At 48.3% G+C, this 21252-nt stretch overlaps 1 long non-coding RNA gene across 1 annotated transcript in view; it reads right to left on the reverse strand.

Annotated features, from left to right (window-relative positions):
• Window positions 1–3648, reverse strand: part of LOC311603775 — a 40323-nt gene extending 36675 nt beyond the window's left edge. Inside the window, exon 1 of the long non-coding RNA XR_014781256.1 lies at window positions 3521–3648. This is a non-coding gene — a long non-coding RNA (uncharacterized lncRNA). The remainder of the gene's footprint in view (window positions 1–3520) is intronic.
• Between the last annotated feature and the right edge of the window lie 17604 nt (window positions 3649–21252).

Here is a 21252-nt window from a genome sequence, read left to right on the forward strand (position 1 = left end):
GGTTACAAAGGTGAATGTGTTTGATTCGCTGGGGCCGGGAGTGCCAGGGATACTTCATTTGCATGCAGTGGTACGGTCCTATCTGAGAAGGGAAACACAGTACTCAATTATTCCTATGAGTGGGGTAAGAACTCCAGGCACTCGGAGTGTGGTGGCGCACACCTTTAATCCCAGCACTCAAGGAGGAAGAGGCAGGCCAGCCTGGTCTACAAAGCGAGTCCAGGACAGCCAAGGCTATGCAGAGAAATCCTGTCTCAGTTAAAGGCCATTTGCTGAAAGCTCAGGTCTCATCAGCACAGGATGGGCTATTTCCAGGAATCTCCAGGGCTTGTTGGACAGGTTCTAATGGGAGAAAGGGGCTTGAGCCTGTTGTTTCCCTAAGGACTACAAGTGATATTCCTCAGGTAAAGGATGTGGGGATTCAGGCTCCCCAGGTCAGACAGAGAAGGGAGAGCCAGTCTTTTTTTTTTTTTTTTTTTTTTTTTTTTTTTTGCGCTGAGCTCAGGGGCTAGCCAGTCATGGCAGAGACTTAGACCTTAACAGCAGAGTCCCACCGTCGTACCAAACACGGAATGTACAGGATCATTCATTGAACCACCTCCAGCACTTAAGAAATGGGTCTCTTTTCTGACACATCACACTGCCTAGAGTGTTTGGTGACAGGAGTACACAGACAATAAGTCAAGTGACTAAAAGGGAGTGAGCCTCCATGATCCCTTGGCTGGGAAGGTGACCAAGGGAGTGAGAGTCCTGTTACCTCTCTCCTGGGCACATGCAGTTTGTTCCCCAAGCCCAGTCAGATTTCCTCTGTGGTATCTCAAAAACTACCCTGTCCAGACCTAGCCACCTGCACTATTAAAGTTAGTAATTAACTCCCTTAAACCTGGCCATCTGCCTCAAGCATGAAAACACAAATCAGACCAAGATGTCCCTTGAGTTTAAAGTCCTTTGTGCCTCCAGGATAAAACCTATTCTTTCAACATTGCCTCTAAAGTCTTTAGAACCTAGGCCTGCCCAGTGCTGATGGCCTCCTAAGCCTCACTTACATAAACTGGTTTTGAAGTATGCTGTGTTCTCTGTTTCTGCATTGTTAGAAATACTTTCCTCACCTCTCTCTCCCACATGACTTCTTTGGTGCTCCTGTTGTTTGGTTTTTCTTTTGAAACGTGGTCTCATGTAACCTGCACTGGTCTCAAAGTTGCTCATATCCAAGGGATGCCTTTGAGCTCCCCCAGCCACCACAGATGTTCAGATTGCAGGCCTTAAGCACCACACCCAATTTATGAGATGCTGAGGGCTGAACCCAAGACTTCATGCATGCTTCTCAGGAGCTCTACCAAGTGAGCTAGCTACATCCTGGGCCCCTTGGCCAGATTTTGAATGGATGTGTGACTGATCAATCAAGAGAGAGCGAAGAGCTATGCCAAGAAGAACTAGTCAGTGGAGAGGTATCACACGACCATATCTGCCTAAAATGAGGGTTTAAAAATGGAGATATATAAAAAATAAATTTTTTTTTAAAAATTAAAATTAAAAAAAGAGAGAGAGAGAGAGATTCTCCTGAGACTCGTCCTGCAGCCCCATGTGTCCTGAATGTCCCTTGCTGCTATTGTATCTACAGAATGTTGAGGACAGACAGACAGCACTGGGACACTAGGTCAGATGCTCAGCAGAAAATGTCCTCCTCAACATCTGTACTGGAAATGAAGTGCTGGTCAGTGACTCCAGATGAAAGCCCCCCTCCCCCGGCTTTTATTCCTGAACCCCAGGAAACAAGCAATTAACAGGACTGAGGGGGGGGGCGGGCGTTGTAGCCAGCATTAAGCACCTTTTCAAATGATGTCCCTAAAATGGTTTCCCCTGGTTCCTCCAAGGCCTTTGAGCCAAAGGACCCATGTGATTCTTTTCCAGTGCTGACATAATTGGAGTCTGAGTGTTCCGAGAGCACTCTTAAAGTTCTAATACTCAGGGCTCAGCTGCCAAACTCAGTCTACCTCCGGGTGCTGCTATTCTGAGGGGTCAGGGCGGTGCTGAAGCATTCTAGGCTGTTGTTCTCCCCTCACTACTCTGAGCTGCTTCTGCCACATCACAAGGCTCACACTCCGTAACGCCAAAGTCAATGCCAGACGGCCATTTCTTCTCAGTCTCTTGCTCTCGTGTCTTAGTTTGGGTTTTATTGCTGTGAAGAGATACCATGACCAAGGCAACTCTTGTTTTGTTTTGTTTTGTTGTTTTTGTTTTTCGAGACAGGGTTTCTCTGTGTAGCCTTGGCTGTCCTGGACTCGCTTTGTAAACTAGGCTGGCCCCTTACTCACAGAGATTTGCCTGCCTCTGCCTCCCGAGTGCTGGGATTAAAAGGCGTGCGCCACCACCGCCCGGCTGACCAAGGCAACCCTTACAGAGAGAAACCTTTAGTCCTGGATGCCTTACAGTTTCAGAGGCTTAGTGTGTTATCAGGGTGGGAATCGCGGCAGGGTGCAGGCAGGCACGGAGAAGGAACTGAGAGGTCTGCATCTCGAGTCCGCAGGCAGCAGAAAGAGACTGCCTGCCACACCTGGTGAAACTCAACGTAAGAGACCGCAAAGCCCTTCCTCCAAGGTGACACGGGTGACGCACTTCTTCCGACAAGGCCACACCTACCCCAACAAGCCCATACTTCCTATGAAGTATTTGAGCCAAGCATTCGAACACATGAGTCGACGGAGGACAAGCACTCAAACGCGTGAGTCTGCGGAGGACACGCCTCTTTAGATAACCGCGTGGCGCTGCCCACAGCCCGGTTTACAATTCCTTCTCTTACTTGTCTTCAACACTTTGTGCATGCAAACCGTCTAGCTCCAAGGCTTTCAGAGTCACTTACATGCTGGTAATACCTAAATTTATGCTTGAGACTCAGGGACATGCCCGAGCCGGGTTGCCGGCTGCAGGAGCAGGAATGTACACACTCTTAACCATGACTGTTTTTATGCTGGACGGCAGCCAGGGTGGAGTGGTTCTGCCTCCAGTTCCTGGCAGCCCAATGCTACCCAGCACGCTCCTCTCTCCTACCGCACTCCGGATTTATACATAAGAACGCCGCCTCCTTTGGAGGTTTGTCTCAACCCAACCCATCCTAGCTGTGTTCCCCAGCTCAGCAAATGGCACCCCCATATTTCTGCAGCTCAGGTCAAAACTATGGAATGTAAGAGCCATAGGATGCGGAGGAGTGTGCTGTCACCCAGATGTGATATGGCTGTCACACTCATGAACTCAAAGCTACTGTGAATACCTGTACAAGATCAAACCAGCCAAAACACCAGCACCAGTGGGTAGGTGGTCCCTAGGCCCTCATCCTTACAGATAGACAGACAGAGAGACAGACAGATGTACGTCCACGAGATACTTGCAGTGCCTGCTCCTTAGAATCCACGAACTTACACGTCTGTAACAACAGGCTGCCTTAAGATTTCTATTACTGTGAAGAGACACCATGACCACTGCAACTCTAATAGAGAAAAACATTTCGTTGCGGCTGGCTTACAGTTCAGAGGTGTAGCCCATTGCCATCACGGTGAGAAGTGCGGCAGCGCGCAGGCAGACATGGTGCTGGAGAAGGAGCCGAGAGTGTGCTACATCTTGATCCACAAGGAGCAGGAGACTATGTACCCCACGGGGCATAGCTGGATCATAGGAGACCTCAAAGCCCGCCCCCCCCACCCCGTGACATACTTCCTCCCAGGAGACCTTATCCACTCCAAAATCCACACCTCCTAGTAGTGCCACTCCCTATGAGCCAAGCCTATGGGGGCCATTCCTATCCAAACCTCCGCACACAGGTTCCCCTGATGCACAGGACAGGGAGGAAAGGAGGCGCTGTGTCGCCCGGCAGCAGCCACTCCTTCTCCTTCCTAGACTTCCGCCCACCAGCCTACCAGCTTCACACACTGGAGCAAGAGTCTCGCGTCCCCTGCTTTAATGTGGGCTCCTGTTGCACACTCCCTAGTGTCTGGGTTCCCGAGGAATCCACAGCACAAGTCACTGTTAGTGCAACCTTTCCCTGATAAGTTACCTTCAGCCTTATAGCTCAGACTTCATTTGATAATCAGGTTTTAGCTGACTGCAAAAATATAAAAGTTGTGTATATTATGGGGGTACATATATATATGGCTGCAAATTGTCTTCTCACCTCCATAACTATTTATACACACATGCACACACACATACACCACACACACAGCACACACACATGCATAGACAGTATATATACACAGCTCACACATATGCACAGCACACACACATACCACACACGCAATACATACTACACAGAACACACACACATGTACACACACCACACACACAGCACACCACATACACATGCATACAATCACACCACATACTCATACACACACACAACATACACATACCACACACACACATGCACACCACACACATACCATACACACAGCACATACATACACACATGCACAGCACACACACACACAACACCCTCATGCACACATGCACACACAGAACACACACAGCACACACACAACACCCTCATGCACACACACACACACACACACACACACACACACCACACACCCATGCCAGGACAAACATAACCTATTTACCTCCCCAAACATTTTCTTTCTTTCTTTCCTTCCTCCTTTTTTCCCCCCTTTTAATGCTCTCTTGTTTTGTCAATGAGCCCAGGCTGGCCTCTAACTTGCTCTGTAGACGAGGATGGCCTTGAACGCTCCATCATCCGTGCCTTGGGTGCCAGGATTGCAGGTGTGAGCCCTGGGTTTTACATGGTGCTCGACAGAACCAGTTTTCACCCCGGCTAAGCAGGCATCCACTGACTGGGCACGTTCTTCTTCAGGCTCATCCATCATTTCTTTGTGGGAAAAGCATTGACAATGCCTATTCCTACCTTTTTGAAATGCACACTGTAGTGCTTGTAATTAACACTCACCCCACAAGGCTGCAGCACGCCAGAACTTCCTGCTCCTTTTGGGAAATCAAGCAGTCATGAGCAGCTTCTTCTCATCCTTCCTTAGCAACAATAAATTCTTTCTTTCATCACAGCCTGGGGTTCCCAGGTCATAAAGAACTAGTTAAGTGCAGACCTCAAGTGAAGCCAAAATCCCTCAGGCCTCAGGCCCCTTCCTTTGCTCAGGCTTGTGAGACAGCGAGAGGACAGGAGTCCCAGAGCACCTAGTGGGTGTCTGCAATGAGGAAGTAGGCACTTGTGCTTTTGTTTTTTAAATTAAGAAAACATTAATTACATTTATCTGTGTATGAGTGCATGTGTGTATATATGCATGTGTGTTCGTGTGTGTGTGTGTGTGTGTGTGTGTGTGTGTGTGTGTGTGGGTGTGTGGGTGTGTGGTGTATATGGTGCATGTGTGCAGTGTGTACGGGGTGTGTGTGTACATACTTGTGTGCATGTGTGTGGTGTGTGAGCATGGGTGTGTGTATGTGTGTGCACACCTCTGTGCATGTGTGTGAGCATGGGTGTGTGTATGTGTGGTGTATATGGTGCATGTGTGCAATGTGTACGGGGTGTGTGTGCATGCACACCTGTGTGCATGTCTGTGGTATGTGAGCATGGGTGTCTATATGTGCGTGTGCACATCTCTGTGCATGTGTGTGGTGTGTAAGCATGGGTGTGTGTATGTGCATGTGCACACCTCTGTGCATGTGTGTGTGTGTGTGGTGTATATGGTGCATGTGTGCAGTGTGTATGGTATGTGTGTATACACACCTGTGTGCATGTGTGTGGTATGTGAGCATGTGTGTGTGCCAAAAGACAATTTGCAGACAGTGTTTCTCTCCCTCCATTGTCCTGGCAAACTCAGGCCATCAGGCTTGCAGAAAAGCATCTTCCCCTTTGAGCTATCTTGCCTGCCCTGCTACAAATTCTGCTACCAAGTCGAGGTTTTTGAACTGTTTAGAAGAGGCTTGAAAACACCCTCTGACCAAATTAAGTTTCATCCTGATTTCACATGGACCTTCCCAGCTTTCAGCCACATCCCCAGGAGACTCCCCATCAGGGGCAACTTCCAACAAGAATGAAACAGCTGCTGCGGCCAGGACAGGGCTCACTTCTAGTGTGGAGGAAGCCTTGCTTTGGTCCCTAGTACAGCACAAACCAGATGTGGGATCCACACCGGGCACTGTAGCCCTGGGAGGTGGAGGGAGGAAGGTCTGGGTCTCAAGGTCGCCCGAGGCTGATACACCTCGGGGCCAGCCTGGGTTGCACCAGAGAAGGCAACTGTTCTCCTAGGATGCTCATTTGCATCAGCTGCAGCTTCAGAAGCCTCAGTCATTACCATCTGCTCAGCAATGTCTTCTGTCAACAGTCTACCCCACCCTCAGAGACAGACACTCTGGAAGACTTCGCTGCTGCCACCTGCTGAGGAAAGCACGGGGCAGCTTTCTTCCCACAGGGCACAAGAAAACCACACTAAAAGCCTGATGTTAAAACAACAACCATCAACCCTGTTTTCTGGTTCTCAAGGATTCCAACTGACCAGTGTTTGAGTGATTGAGATGCAGACACGCTAAGCACCTTCAATGTCACCACTGTCCTGTCAGTAGTGGGGACAAAAGCCTGAACAGATGGCTGAAGAAACGAGGTGCAGGGTGCAGGGCAGATGAGGAGGGGAGCAAGTCAGCTCCTGGCTGGGCAAGTTGTGTGTGTGCAGACTTGTGCTGGGAAAGTTTACAGGAGTTCAGACTTTGGGCAACACTGTGAGATTGGATTACATCTTTACAATAATTGCTCGCATAAATGGACTTAGCACAGAGGAGAAGCCTATATTGACTTTCTGCTTCCCCAGAGAGGGGAGGAAAGCGGCACACAAGCTTTTCTTTAACGTACAATGGCAATCTTCTAATAGCAGCACTGACTTGCTCCAAAATACAGGATTCAGAGGCTGATAATCATCTTTGGGCCCTGGTTATTGCATGCAATTTTTCACATTCATTCTGCTTTCTTCATATACCTCTTACTAAAGTGACTCCTGTAACAATGAAAGCTTTTATGGGGCCCATTACGCTGGAGAGCTAACCACTTCTGGGTTGGGGTTTTTTTTTCCCCTCCTTCCTCTTCATCTTCTTTTATTGGCTCCCTGGAATATTTATGGCCTTCTTTGTTCTCACTGCAAATGTATTCCTCTGTGTGTGGCCATTTCTGTTGTTTTTGTTGTTCTTTTGACATGAAATAGATAGCGTTTGCTGGGGTTTGGGTGGTGCCCTCAGCGCAGGCCTTCTGCTTTATCAACTCATGGCTGTTTCAGCCCTACAAGTTTTGTTCCCTCCTTGACATTTTTCTCCTGCAACGATATCATGTAAAACTCTCCGCTCTGCTTCCTGATAAACAGGTTCCCCCGAGGAGGGAGTCCAACAAGCACTGGGCCTTGGAACACAGCTTCCCTCCCTAGGCACAGAGAGAACAGATGAAGGTCCCCGGAAGAGTGTCAGGGGCAGATTTACACCAGACAGCACAGTGAAGGAGCTCTGGTCTCCAAGGCCGGTGGCCACGGGTGCTGCTCCCCAGGTGAGGAGAAGTGCGGTCTCGCCTTAGTGAATGAAAAAAAGAAAGAAAGAAAGAAAGAAAGAAATACAACAAAAACAAACATGACTGTCCCAGGTTTTGTCACCAGATGAATGAAAAGGAAGAAGGAAGGGAAGGAGGGAGGGAAGGAGGGAGGGAAGGAGGGAGGGAAAGAAAAAGGTGAAGGAGAAAGTTTGTTATGACACAAGTGGGAAGAGGCAGGGACATCCAGCCAAGTGAATAAGCCCTTGAGCTAAGTAGGGAGATGGGGCTGGAAGAGGAGAATGAAGAGCAGCCAGGAGGCCCAAAGGTACAAAGAGGGAGGGCAGCCAACATGGCTGGCTTACACAGAGAAGAGCCTCTGCGGGAATGGCAGGCCAGCCCCTGGACTGGAGAAGTTCAGGAGAGAGGGTGGGTTATACCAGCCAGGAGGACCCAGTAACAGACAGGCACTGAAGGATGCTGGGAGGACCTCGTGGCCAAGTCTGCTTTGGAATGTTAAGTAGCCACCTCAGTCATCGGTTACAGGTTTGAAGCCTAACACTTACGTGTTGTAGTATCAGCACCAGGGTCTTCAAATCCGCTCGGAACTCACCTCGCCTTCCTAGTCGCTGCTGGTCCTCTAGAAGAAGGCAGTGCGCTTGTGACTGCTGACTCCAGAGCAGCTTAAGCACCTGGCTTAGTCTCAGTTTCCACACCTGTGAAATGGGACCAACAGTTTTTCCATTACAGAGTTGGTGGAGTGGGCTGGAATAACAGAGCAAAACAAAGGCTGAAAGCTCACCCAGCCCATGTAAGAGCTCAGAATGTCCCCAGCTGAGCCTTCAGCTCCAAGAAGGTTCACAGCTGGTGCCAAGGAGTATTTACTGCAGGGGACTCTGCACCAGCTAACCAAAGAGACTTGATTTAAGCCTAAGGAAACCGCAATCCTTCCACAGGACCTGGGGTCCTATTACGAAGCCGTGTGTGGAGGAGTTAGCAGAAAGAACTTCAGGGTGCTTCGCTGCCAGACACTACTCTGCATAAAGCAATGCACAACCCACAGCATCGGTTTTGCTTTTCTTCTTGTCCTCACATCCACACAGGCCTGCTTGCTTGCTTGCTCAATTTTGCTTTGCCGGGAGCTGTTTCTTGTGTTTTCTCCACAGCAGGAGTTGGGGGGTGTCTGCCGCAGACTCTTACTGCAGCTGTGTCTAACGCACTGAAGCCGTTAGAAACAGAAAACTTTCCCCAAGAAACTTAAGGGAGCCAGATCCCCTGGCTTCTCAAAGACATTTTAAAACCTGTTTTCCCCCCATATTGCACTAATACACAATATGTGAGTATGACACTCATTCTAAATTCATTGCAACAGATGCCCTAAAGGCACCATGCAACAGGTGCCAGGTGCACGTGTAATTTTCTTAACCCACAGTTTCACCTCCCTAGGGGATCCATGCTTTCTTCACGGTTACTTTAGACAACTGGTTGAGTTGTCACAAAACTTGACCCCTTGTGTTCCTCTGCACAGTCAGCTCCTCGGGGGAACCACAGGTGGCTGTGCTGCCAATAAAGGGGAACAGAAATGCTTGGGGTTGACTTAGCCTAGCTGAGGGCTTGCGCTATGACCCAGTCCCCTCTGGGAAGCTCCCTCGGATGGACCAGTGGATACTTTGCCATTTAGCCAGGCATCATCCATCTGGCTGCTCCCCACATGGGCCAGGAGAGACCAAGGACTTCCTGCAGTGTTTGTCCATGCAGGGGAATCTCAGAAGCCATGGGCCACCTCAGTCCAGCCAGGGACATCCCCGCCAATACCTTCTCACTTCCTTAGGTGCTGCGAAGGAAACAGGTAGGTTTTTCCTGAATGCTCCTAGTGGCCAGTGGGAAGTGGCATGGGTTGTTAGTATAAGCAAAGAACGCATTACAAGCCGGGCGGTGGTGGCGCACGCCTTTAATCCCAGCACTCGGGAGACAGAGGCAGGATCACTGCGAGTTCAAGGCCAGCCTGGTCTACAAAGCGAGCCCAGTACGGCCAAGGCTACACAGAGAAACCCTGTCTTGAAAAACAAAAACAAATACAACAAAAGAAAAGAATGCATTAGAACCACTGACTTATTCTGTGCTCATCTCTCAGAAACTGTCACTTAGTCACCTAGTCACTTGGTGAGTGGGAAAAGCATGTGCCACTGGGTTGCTCCGGAGCTTCTGAGGCACCACTGTGCTCAGGTAACATAGACGAGGGAGGCAAGAAGCAGGCACCTCACTGGCATGCTCCCCAGACAACAAAGAAGCCTGTGCTTTTTAGAGGGAGACACAGGCCATCGAGTGCAGAGAAAGCAAGAAGGAACGTCTGGGTTGTGCTAATGCAGAGGGCGCCAGCTTGGTTTGCTTGTCTGGAATGGCCAAGAACACCCTCAGAAAATCATCACCTGTGCCCCCACAGGCTTGAGGCTAGTGACGCGTTCACTTAGTGACCTGGGACACTGGGCATTTGCGGCAGCTATCAGCACAGCACTGGAGAAGAAAAAAAGCTACAAAAGCTATGAGCATCTACCTCCGGTTTTAGAATCAGCAAGCCTCTGCAATCATGGTGTGGGCTGCCTTCCTAGTAAGCCTTACGAGATTGACTCACACTTGAGTCCTCTCGGTCTGAATCAAGATGAAGGTCTGTATAAAGCTTAGTAAGATCTTCAAAGGTAAAACCAATTCACGTAATCTGTGGAGTTACAAAGTCATCTGATGCAGAAAGGGAGCGTGAGGGCTCCCAGGACTATCTTCTTCTGTAATGAAAAAGCAGCATTGGAAGTCGCTTTAACCTGATTTGAACAAGCACATCGTGCCTGATCTCATGGAAAAAGACAGAAAGGGTATTGTTCTTGAATAGGAAGAAGATACAGTGTTGGTTATTTTAATTTCTATCAACCATTACTTGATCACCAGGAATCTTGATGTTGAACAGTTAGGGGGACAATTGCTAAGAAAGTACAATTGTTTATGTAGTATATATGTTGCTACATGCATATGAACACAGGTGTGCATGCAGGTCCACTTCTGGTGTCCTCCACCTTATTTTTGAGATCTGTTCTGTCACTGAACCTGGGCTTGCTGCTTCAGCTACACAGGCTGTGAATCAAATCCCTGGGGATGTGCCTGTCTCTGTTTCTTTTAGCACTGGGGTTATTATGTACACATGGCCACACTAAGTTTTTACGAAGTGTTGGGGATCTGAACACAGGCCCTCATGATACCACAGCAAAACTTTTGCATACAGCACCAAATCCTCAGCAAAATGCAATTTTAGTTACCAAGTCATGTTTAGCAATTTACAGACATTGTTGCCCCTCACCCTCCAATACTCTGAGGATGGAGCACTGGACTTCAGGCACCCGGAGCAAACGGCCTATGGTTGGATCCCATCCTCAGACCAGGAGATAGTTTTGGTTATCAGATGGTGGAAGGGCACTGTTGCCAGGCAACTAAGTGCTGTGTAGGAGCCAGGCAGGAAGGCACAGGACAGCTGCCAGGATTCATGATCTCCTGTACTGTGTGCCAAGGTAGAAAAGTGCAAGGACAGGGAGCAATCTAGGAAGCTATGAATACGTGTGGTGAGTGACAGCCAAGGAGCCTTCTCAGCCGGGACTTCCTTCAGAAAGATTTAGAGAAGCCTTTTCAAACAAATTTTTTACTCATTTTAGTAAATAAAAATGTCTAAGGAAGTTGTCAGAACTTCTTGAGAACATAGCAGCACTGCTTACCAGAACATGAAAAATAACACAGATGCCCTCTCTCTAATGATGGTTACCTGGCTCACTGGACGGCTCTGTGGCCTGCCTGCCCTACACAAAGCCTGTGAGGCTCCTGCTGGCGGCAGCTCATACAGCTGCCCCTTGTGGCGTGTGCACACACACACACACACACACACACACACACACACACACACACACACGCGCGCGTCAAATTCAATCCTACTGCTTTCTTTTCTTTCCTTGTGTTGAACACTCAAATTCACTATGTAGCCAAGGATGTCCTAGAGCTCCTCCTGTTGCCTCCACCACTGTGGGATTATGGACATATGTCACCATGCACACTGATGCTGTGCTGTGGGCAGAACCCAGAGTCCTGGGCCTGTGTGGTAGGAACTCCTGCTGTGGAGCCCCAGCCCCAGCCACACCCCCACCCCAGCCACACCCCCACCCCAGCCACACCCCCAGCCCCAGCCACACCCCCAGCCCTAGCCACACCTCCACCCCAGCCACACCCCCAGCCCCAGCCATACCCCCAGCCCCAGCCACACCCCCAGCCCCAGCCACACCCCCACCCCAGCCACACCCCCACCCCAGCCACACCCCCAGCCCTAGCCACACCTCCAGCCCTAGCCACACCCCCAGCCCCAGCCATACCCCCAGCCCTAGCCACACCCCCAGCCCAGCCACACCCCCACCCCAGCCACACCCCCACCCCAGCCACACCCCCAGCCCCAGCCACACCCCCACCCCAGCCACACCCCCACCCCAGCCACACCCCCACCCCTAGCCACACCCCCAGCCCCAGCCACATCCCCAGCCCCAGCTACAGACCCAGCCCCAGCCACACCTCCAGCCCCAGCCACACCCCCACCCCAGCCGCTTTTCTATGGAATTCATTTGCTCTCAGTAAGCTGCAACTGCAGGAGGATGTGCTCAGTAATAAATAATGCCATGTAGATAAAATACACAGAGGCAGTATTTTCTTTTTTTTTTCTTTTTTGTTTTTGTTTAGTTGTTTTTGTTTTTGTTTTTTTGAGATAGTGTTTCTCTGTGTATCCTTGGTTGACCTGGACTCACTTTGTAGACCGAGCTGGCCTCAAACTCACTGAGATCCGCCTATCTCTGCCTCCCAAGAGGCGTGTGCCACTGTGCCCGGCTAAGAGGCAATATTTTCATTATGCTTTTCTGTGATATAAAAAGTAGGTCCTACCTTCAGGTCCAGCGGCTTTGTGCCCTGGGGAATCAATAACACTGGCTGTGTGCAGGCTGACTGGAGATATGAAGACCAGGCCCTGGTCTCTGGCAGCGGGCATTCCCCGACCCATCTGCCCAGGAAACAGTTATTGAGTGCCCCCGACTCAGAGGCTCTGTATTGCCATTACCTAAGACTTATTTTCACAATTAGCTGGAAAACTAATGACAAATTATAACAATTTCAATTGTCAGAATAAATAAATTAGTTACAATTCTGTTTCATCCATCCACTCAAAATACACAGTTACCCTTCAGTATTGGGTAGTAATATATATATATATATATATATATATATATATATATATATATAGTGTACGTACTGGATGTATGAATGATGTGTGCAGAAGTGTGTGTAGGGGGGGTGGGTGGGGGGTGCATGCGCACATGAACACGTATGCAAAGGCCAGAGGAGAACCAACCATCGTCCTCTGTCACTACCCACTTTATTTTTTGAGACAGAGTTTGTCACCAAACACGAAGCTTGTCCTTCCGGCTTGGCTGGCTGGCCAGCAATCTGTCTGTCTTCGCCCCCAACACTGAGACTGTATGCTGCTTTCTACGAAAATGCTGGAGATTTGAACTCGTTTCTGTTTGCTTTCATGGTTAAGTGCTCTTACCCACCTAGCCATCTCTTCAGGCGCCAGGTGCAATTCTTAAAACATATTTTTCTTTGTGCGTGTGTGTATGTGTGTGTGCATGTGCGCACGCATAGCTGCCATGATGTATAAGTGGAGGTCAGAGAACAGCTTTGTGAAGCCAGCTCTTCCTTTCACCTTCGATGTGAGATCCAGGACTCAAACTCAGGTTGCCTGGGTTACTTAAGGCTTTTGCCCCAGTTAGCCGTCTCCACGGCCCAGATGTAATTTGCTCTTGTTTTTTTGTTTTTGTTTTGTTTTGATTTGTTTCTATTTTTCAAGACAGGGCTTCTCTGTGTAGTGTCCTGGATTTTGTAGACCAGGCTGGCCTCCAACTCACAGAGATCTGCCTGCCTCCGCCTCCCTGAGTGTAGCCCAGATGTGAATTTTGAAGAGTAGTTTTGATTCGTTGTTGGTTGAAACTCTCACAGGAGCTTCTGGCTGTGCTCGTGGCCATGAAGTGCTAGGACAGCATCGGGCTTCATTAACATGCTGTCCTCAGCTGTGTTCAAGTAAAGTGCCCTCCAGGCTAAACCAAGCAGCGGTGTGGGATTTGTTGTTGTTTTTAAAAAAGATTTATTTATTTTATGTATGCCCTAGCTGCCTATAGAGCCTGCAGGCCAGAAGAAGGTATGGGATCCCCTTATAGATGGTTGTGAGCCACCATGTGGTTACTGGGAATTGAACTCAGGACCTTTGGATGAGCAGCCAGAGCTCCTAACCACTGAGCCATCCCTCCAGGCCCCTGTGTGGGATTTGTGAGCAGCTGGTGTCTGCTGATCCTCCCCAACAGCAAGCAGCTGAGAGGCCAAATGCCTTTTATTGCCCAGAATTCCTCACAGATGGAGTTCTGGGTGCCAAGTCCACACACTCGCCATAGGCTTAGACAGTGGGTGAAACGGAAGACACCTTCCCACGGATTCCTGGATTTCTGTTGTCAAGTGTCGTTAGCACAATGTTGGTTTCTCAGGATCAGGGACTGCGATGTGGTGTGACAGCAAGCAACAGCTTCCTGGTTGCGAGGTAGGGGAGCTCCAGTTAATACAGTGGAATTCAAACCTTTCGCAAGACTGGCTTCAACGATGGGCCAACGGCTGGGGTAGTTCCATAGTCCTGGCCAAGAGTCTGTCTGTGCCTCTTGTGATTTTACATGGAATCTTTTTGTTTGTTTCTTTTTTGGTGCTGGAGCCTGAGCCCAGATCCATGGACACGCTGAGGGCATGTGCTCCATGGACACACTAAGCACATGTGCTCCTGTTGATGAGCTCTGCCAGCTCTGCCTATTCTTTTTAACTTAGCCTGATTTTATTCCCCTCAGCAAAATCCTGGCTACTGCGTGAGGCAGGACATGTAGGCGTAAGTCTTTACCCTCCCTGTTGGAGGCCAGGAAAAGAGCACCCAGGCTCATGTGTTAGCACTTGCAGATGTGGCCTCCGTGACATACATTAAGATCTGTGTGGCCTTTGCCGGGTTGAGCAGTTTTCCACATCTTTCATACAGTGGAGAAGTTCATGAACACTCTTTACTGAGGGGTAAGAAGTAAAGTCTTGGAAACAAATTGTATTTTATTTATCCATCTTTGTAGTCTCCCTATGTAGCAAAGGGCACATATCATCCTTCAAAAAGAATTGAGTGCAAAATATGCATAGGGGAGTCATGGGAGCCTTGATATGGTTTTGGTGGCAGGCAGGGGTGAGGGAGAGAGGGAGGGAGAGAGAGACAGAGACAGAGAGAGAGAGAGAGAGAGAGAGAGAGAGAGAGAGGGAGGGAGGGAGAGAGAGCCTGGGTGCATGTAAATTGTGTGTCAGCATTCGGCAGGCACCAACCTGCCTCACCCAGAGTTGAAGCAGAGAACAGGGCAAGCAGCAGGTAGGTGCTGTGACTGAATTTGCGGAATTGGCTTCAACACTTCCGGGGCGGCCTTACAAATCCAAACTCCACATGGCAGGTGATCAGGAGAGATAGGTGACAACAGCCCACAAGCCCAGGGGAAGCCGCTGCCAAAGGCAGATTGCATCCCCGTCCCCATACCTGTCTCAAAAAGTAACATGGAGAGAATCTCCAGAGGTGCCTGTGCCAGGAAAGCGCTTGTTGTGCTAGCAGGAGGGGGGGTGGAGGGGAGGCCTCAGTCCAGATCCTCAGCACCCACGTAGAAAGCCAGGCATGCAGCACATGTCTGTAACCACGGCACATGTCTGTAACCACAGCACATGTCTGTAACCACAGCACACGTCTGTAACCATGGCACATGTCTGTAACCACAGCACTGTTTGGGACAGAGACTGGTGCATTTGTTCTCCAGGCATTGCTGGCTAATCAGGGAGTTCCAGGTTCAGTTAGAGGCCCTGCCTCAATAAACAAGGGGGAGACACCTAACATTGATCACTGGCTCCACATGTGTGTGCATACATGTCCAAATGTCATATATAATATATATATATCACAAAAAATAAAAATTAAATTACACAAACAATTGATTACACAGAAAGTAAAAAATAAAAAAAAAAAACAAGGTGGAGAACAATTGAGGAAGATACTCAATGGCTATTGGCCTCCATGTGCAAGCATATATGTACAAGGACACACACGCACACACACACAGTACACACATATACACACAGCACACACATATACACACAGCACACATACATGCACACACACACACACACACACACACACACACACACACACACACACACAGAGTTTCCTGGAGAGATTTCATTGATATTGGCTGACAGCTTTTAAAGCAGCAATGATCTAACCCTTGCATGAGCAAACTGTTTATATAGAAGTATAATTCGTGTTTGTATTGGAGATTGGGCCCTGGACTCGTGCGTGGGAAGATGTGCTCCATCACACAGTTATAGCCCAGCCCTAGCCCCGCTCTTCAACAAACTTTATTAACATGGTAAAGCAGCGAACAACTACTTAAGCGTGTAGGCCGCTCACGCCATGTGTCACAGTGACTTTTCGTGGAGCGTAACCGTCAGGAGCTTGCCACGGGCATAAGGCTGCTTTGCTTCACATCTCAACAGCTTTGTGGTGACCTACATGCACTTGGACAAGCTGCTTCATTGTCTTATGCCTCAGTTTCCCCACCTGTAAGAGAAGAGTAAAACTAAAGCCTGCTTCACGGTAGCATTTTGCAGATTTAACAAGAAAATTATGTTGTCAAATATATGTATCGGATACATACGTGATGAATATATATATATATATAGCACAGAAGAGTGCTCCAGCAAACATGTGCTAAAGTTATCACCTAGCTCTGTGATGTTTGAAGCAAAATGGAAAATAAATTTTTTTTTTTTTTTTTAGGAAACACAATAAATTGTTGCCCATGCATTTCAGTTGTGAGTATTCCTATCTGGTTGTACTTTATTTCTTTGTAAGGGCGGGTCCATTCAAATTATATTATGGCAGTCCTGATGGCAGGACTGTACTTAATGGAAAAGTCCTTATATGGCAGAAAATGTCTCCCAGGACACCATTGAGCTCCTCACATCTTTGGAGCCTTTCTCATGAGCATGGCTTTTATCCATTGAGTCTAATTATCGAATATTGCCATGCCATTTGTAAGCATGATCATAAAGCAATAAAAATAAGTGTTGAAATAATTACATTTTTGAGACTTATGTGGAGAGAGAGAGAAAAAAAACAACAACAACAGTGGAGCATTCAGCTTGGTCAACCTCACCAGAAATGAGGGGGAGTAAAACAGCTTTTCCACCATATTCCGCTGCTTTTGAGGCTGTCTCCAGACAATGCATCCCTTTCTGAAGGGACATAGAAAATCAATTAGCAGATTACAGTGTTTAATAGTTCATCTGATTTCACGAGGCCAAGTGAACAACACAACGTGACGCAAATCTAGCAAAGAGTTGTCAAAAGCAAAAATGAATGGCCACATCAGGAATCAGACACAAACTAAAGCATTATATAACTGCTCACTTTTTTTTTTAGCTTGCTATTTAAATCTTTTATTATAAACTATTTGCTACACTGTTGTAGTGTGTGTGTGTGTGTGTGTGTGTGTGTGTGTGTGTGTGTGTGTGAGCATGTGCGGAGGACAACTTGCAGACGTCAGGCCCCGCCTTCCACCATGTAGGTACCAGGGATCAAGTGCAGGTAGTCAGACTTGAAGACAGGCATCTTCGCCAGCTGAGCCACCTCACTGGCTCCCTCATTTCTCTTAAAACTCCTCCACCGAGCATCCTCTAAAGCGAAGTCTGTTCACTCAAGATGGCAACATGGGAGGACGAGTGCTTTCGTCTCTGCTAAATACAAGTAAAAATAATCTGGAAGTACTGGGGATGAGATTATTTCCGGGAGAGGCTGTCATAGACTCATGAAGAAGCGAGTCAGCTCTCAGCTCCACCCATCTTGGTAGTATTGAACGTGGCAGCCTAGTCTTCCTAATAAGCAATTCTGACTCTTAAATAGCCCCACTTAACGCTTTGACGAGTCACTGCTCTTTCGCAGTCGTTAGCGCAGTTGAAACATTTGGCCGGTACCCTTTCTCGATTTGCAGGCCAGTTTCTATCCCTGTGAGGACAAAATGGGCCAGACAGCTTCACTAGAAGTTTCTTTTAAAGACACTGTCAAGTGGTGGCTTTGAAACAGTCTCAGAGCTGAGCACCCAGGGGCTCACAGGGTCACGGCGCCTGCTGTCTATCGACTCTGCTAGTTAATAAAGAGTTAAACAGAGCAGCATGGCCTTTTATCTTTATTTATTTTTTTTAAAGGCATTTTTGAAGGTGCTGAAGAGGGGAGGCCTGGTCCTAAGTGGTCATGTGGCTACCGCCATTCATCTTGGTAGTGACTATCTGTCAAAAGTGGCAAGAGTCCCTGTTAACAGCCCTGACCTGGGCAGTAATGAAGGGAGAGAGTGCACAGCAAAGTGTCCATTATCAGCAGGTCGGGAGCAGTAAATTGGAGCAGTTTGCTTCAATCTTGCCGCAAGTTGAAATGCAAGATAGGTGAGGATCAGCGAGAGGCAATTTCATCCTACGATCATTTTTTGTCAGATCGCATCAGACGGGCAACTTAGTTCGATGCATGATTTCAATTAACCAAATCTGGCTGGAACGTCCCTGCTGCTGCGGGAAGCTCTTTTCTAAGCCTGGGCTCCTGGGGGAATTTATTATTTAATCCCAGCTGAGCGCTCACAAGGGTAAGCCACCTAGATGCTATGAAGAAGACTGACTCTTCCAGATAGTCACTGTGTAGTCTGACCCAATGTCGGATCCTACAAGGACCGGTGTCCAGGGTGGCTAGCGGGGCCACCCCGCTTATCTGCGCATGTCCAAAGGTGTACGTCTAAATGGCACGCGACGGTGTACGCACATCCTTATGGGTGACAGGGGCCACCAGATCGCAGGACCTGTACCTGTGCTAAGCAGAAGGAGTCCGGGCTGAAGCTGAACGTCGATGCCTTAACTTTTAGAAGCCCAGGAAGCCCAGGAAGAACTGTGAGGTGAAAGAAGTGAACTCTTGGCGCAGTGGTTTTATTAAAACGTCTTCACGAGTTCATAAGCAACGCCACCGCTGCTTTCAAGCCATTTATAACTCAGGAGAAGAAGTCCATAAACACTAACAGCTGTCATGAAAACAGAGAGTATCGTTTTGTTTTGTTTTTTTTTAAATCTGGCAGAAGTGAAAAGAGGTCATTTTTGGACTGGGATCTGGGACAAACATGAAGATAAACATTTAAACCCAAGCAGGATGCTTCCAGGCAGCGCTGGAAAGTGGCGATGTGTCTTTCTCTACTTCTGCACATCCAGTCACCACCTGAGCCCTGTAATGTTGCTAACGTACTGTCACACGGTTCCCGTGGGCTAGGGGCACTGGCTGCTCTGTCCTTTGCCTGGGAGATTATTGGTCTAAAAACCAAGTGTCCTCCGGGGCTCCAATCCACTGGGGGCGTCAGCCTCTCCTCTGAGCTGTGCAGTTCTTACTGGCTGCCAACTGGGGAGCTGTGGCTGGTGATTTCTGAGCTCCTAAGAGATATTTGTGGTTTCCAGAAAAGTGGTCCCTCCTCAACAGGGCACTTCACCGTCCCAAGGCGAGCAGAAGGAAGGCTCTGTGTCCTCCGCAGGCCACACCCGTGGCTCAAAGAACAGCTCCTCCATCCTTCCTCGTGACGCTTGTCCTAGCCCTCTGTATGTTACTTACTTTGTCCAAGCCAATACTTCCCTAAGTTACTAGGAAGCAAGACGGAGATCGCGTTGAAACACACAGGCTCCCTTTCTTCTGTGACTATGCAGACTTTATTCTCTCCAGAGTGGCTGGTTTTGTTTGTTTGTTTGTTCGTTTGTTCATTCGTTTGTTTGTTTTGAGACAAGGGCTGATGTAGCCCCCGCTGGCCATGAACTCGGCCAAAGAGGACCCCAAACTCTTCCTGCATCCACCGCTCCAGGGCTGAGATTATTGGCATGCGCATCATTCCTGCTGCTATGCGCATGCTCCACACTTGCCCTACCCACCGGCCACTGCCCAGCCTCACTCTCCACAGCGCAGGGGTGACAGAATGCAGTTAGGAACTCTTCTACCCGGAAGTGGGAGTGGGAGGTACGCCTTACTCTCCAGCAGCCTGTCAGCCTTTAGAACTTTGCCACCATCCTGGCTTTGGGCTCTTCTGTGTGTCCTCTTGTGAAACTTAAAAAAGACCTTTTTCTTAATCCTAACATTCTGAAATTCATAAAAAAAATCCTTTTTCTAGCTCAGATACTGTCAAATGCTCTTGACCTGCAGGATATTTCAGTCAGTTCTAAGTGTTTTAGCTTTAGTTTAGTATTTCTTTGGCAATTTCTACTTTTCCTCTCCCCCGCCCCATTTTTTGAACTATGACATCACACACTGAGTTTCTTGGATTCCTCTAGTTTCCACGAAATCTCTCTCCCCTTCCCCACCTCAGGTTTGGCCTAATTTAGAAAATTATTATTATTTTTTGTTTGTTTGTTTTTTGTTTTGTTTTACAATATCTTCCAATTGAACTTAATTTTTTAAATGATTTGTATTATCAAGAACTTCTCTTTTGTGCTATCCTTTTATTACAAAGAGTTATTTATTTTATTTATATGTATGAGTGTTTTGCCTGTGCATGTGTAAGAGCACTGTGTGCACATTTGGCACACTCAGAGGTCAGAAGAGGGCGTCAGATATCCTAAAACTGTAGTTATGTGTGCTTGTGAGGTCCCATGTGAGTACGGCAAGAGCTTTTAACAGCCGAGCCTCCTCTTCAGCATTTTCTTACTATTCTCATTTTGAGGTCACAATTCTAAAAAAAATCTCTTATAATAATGTGTATGTGCACACACATGCATGCACATATATGCAAAACCACATGTGAGTCACACAAACGTACACATACTAGTAATACATGCATATGAAAATATGTATAAACATGAATGTGTATGCATGTATGTCTGTGTCTACATGCACTTGTGAGTATATAGAAGAATAGTTTAAAATCAGAGTAAAGAAAAAGAGACAGTATATATTATTTTTATGAAAAATTTAGCTATCAAGACACCCAAAGGCCCACTAACCACGTGGCCCACCCACAGCAGAAGCCACTGCAATGTGCAAGGCTGTGGTGGAGAGGTGGGGGAGGAAGAGAAGTGGAATGGTTTTGCACTAGGAAGAGAGGTGGAACAGGAGGTTCAAGGGTGGAGGGCTGATGTGAGTGTCCTGTGCTGCCACCTGAGGCAATGGCGAAGTCCCATGTTGCTGCTAGGGGCGATGCCTGGGTCCCTGGCCACACAACAAACAGAGGTCTATGTCAAAGACCATGGCTCGTATTATCACCCAAGGCCACGAGAACATCCTTGGTCTGGGCTGCTGTCTGGACCAGGCTGATATCCAAGGGCTGTGCTGAGCTGGCTCCGTCCCTCACTGTCTGAGGCACTCAGGATGGCTGGCCCCATTCTTCGATCGCTGCAGCCTCGGGTGGGCAGCACAATAACAGAGCTGGTCCTGGTGCATGAGGGTGAGCTGGCCCAGAGGGTCAGCCCAAAGAGCTGTTCTTCCTGTCTTCTGTGAGAAATGCCCCTGCCAGCCCCTTGCCACCTACAGCAGGCAGAGGAGCTGGGCC

This window comes from Acomys minous (genome assembly GCF_964271855.1).
Source record: "Acomys minous genome assembly, chromosome: 8".
In the NCBI taxonomy this organism is placed as follows: domain Eukaryota; kingdom Metazoa; phylum Chordata; class Mammalia; order Rodentia; family Muridae; genus Acomys; species Acomys minous.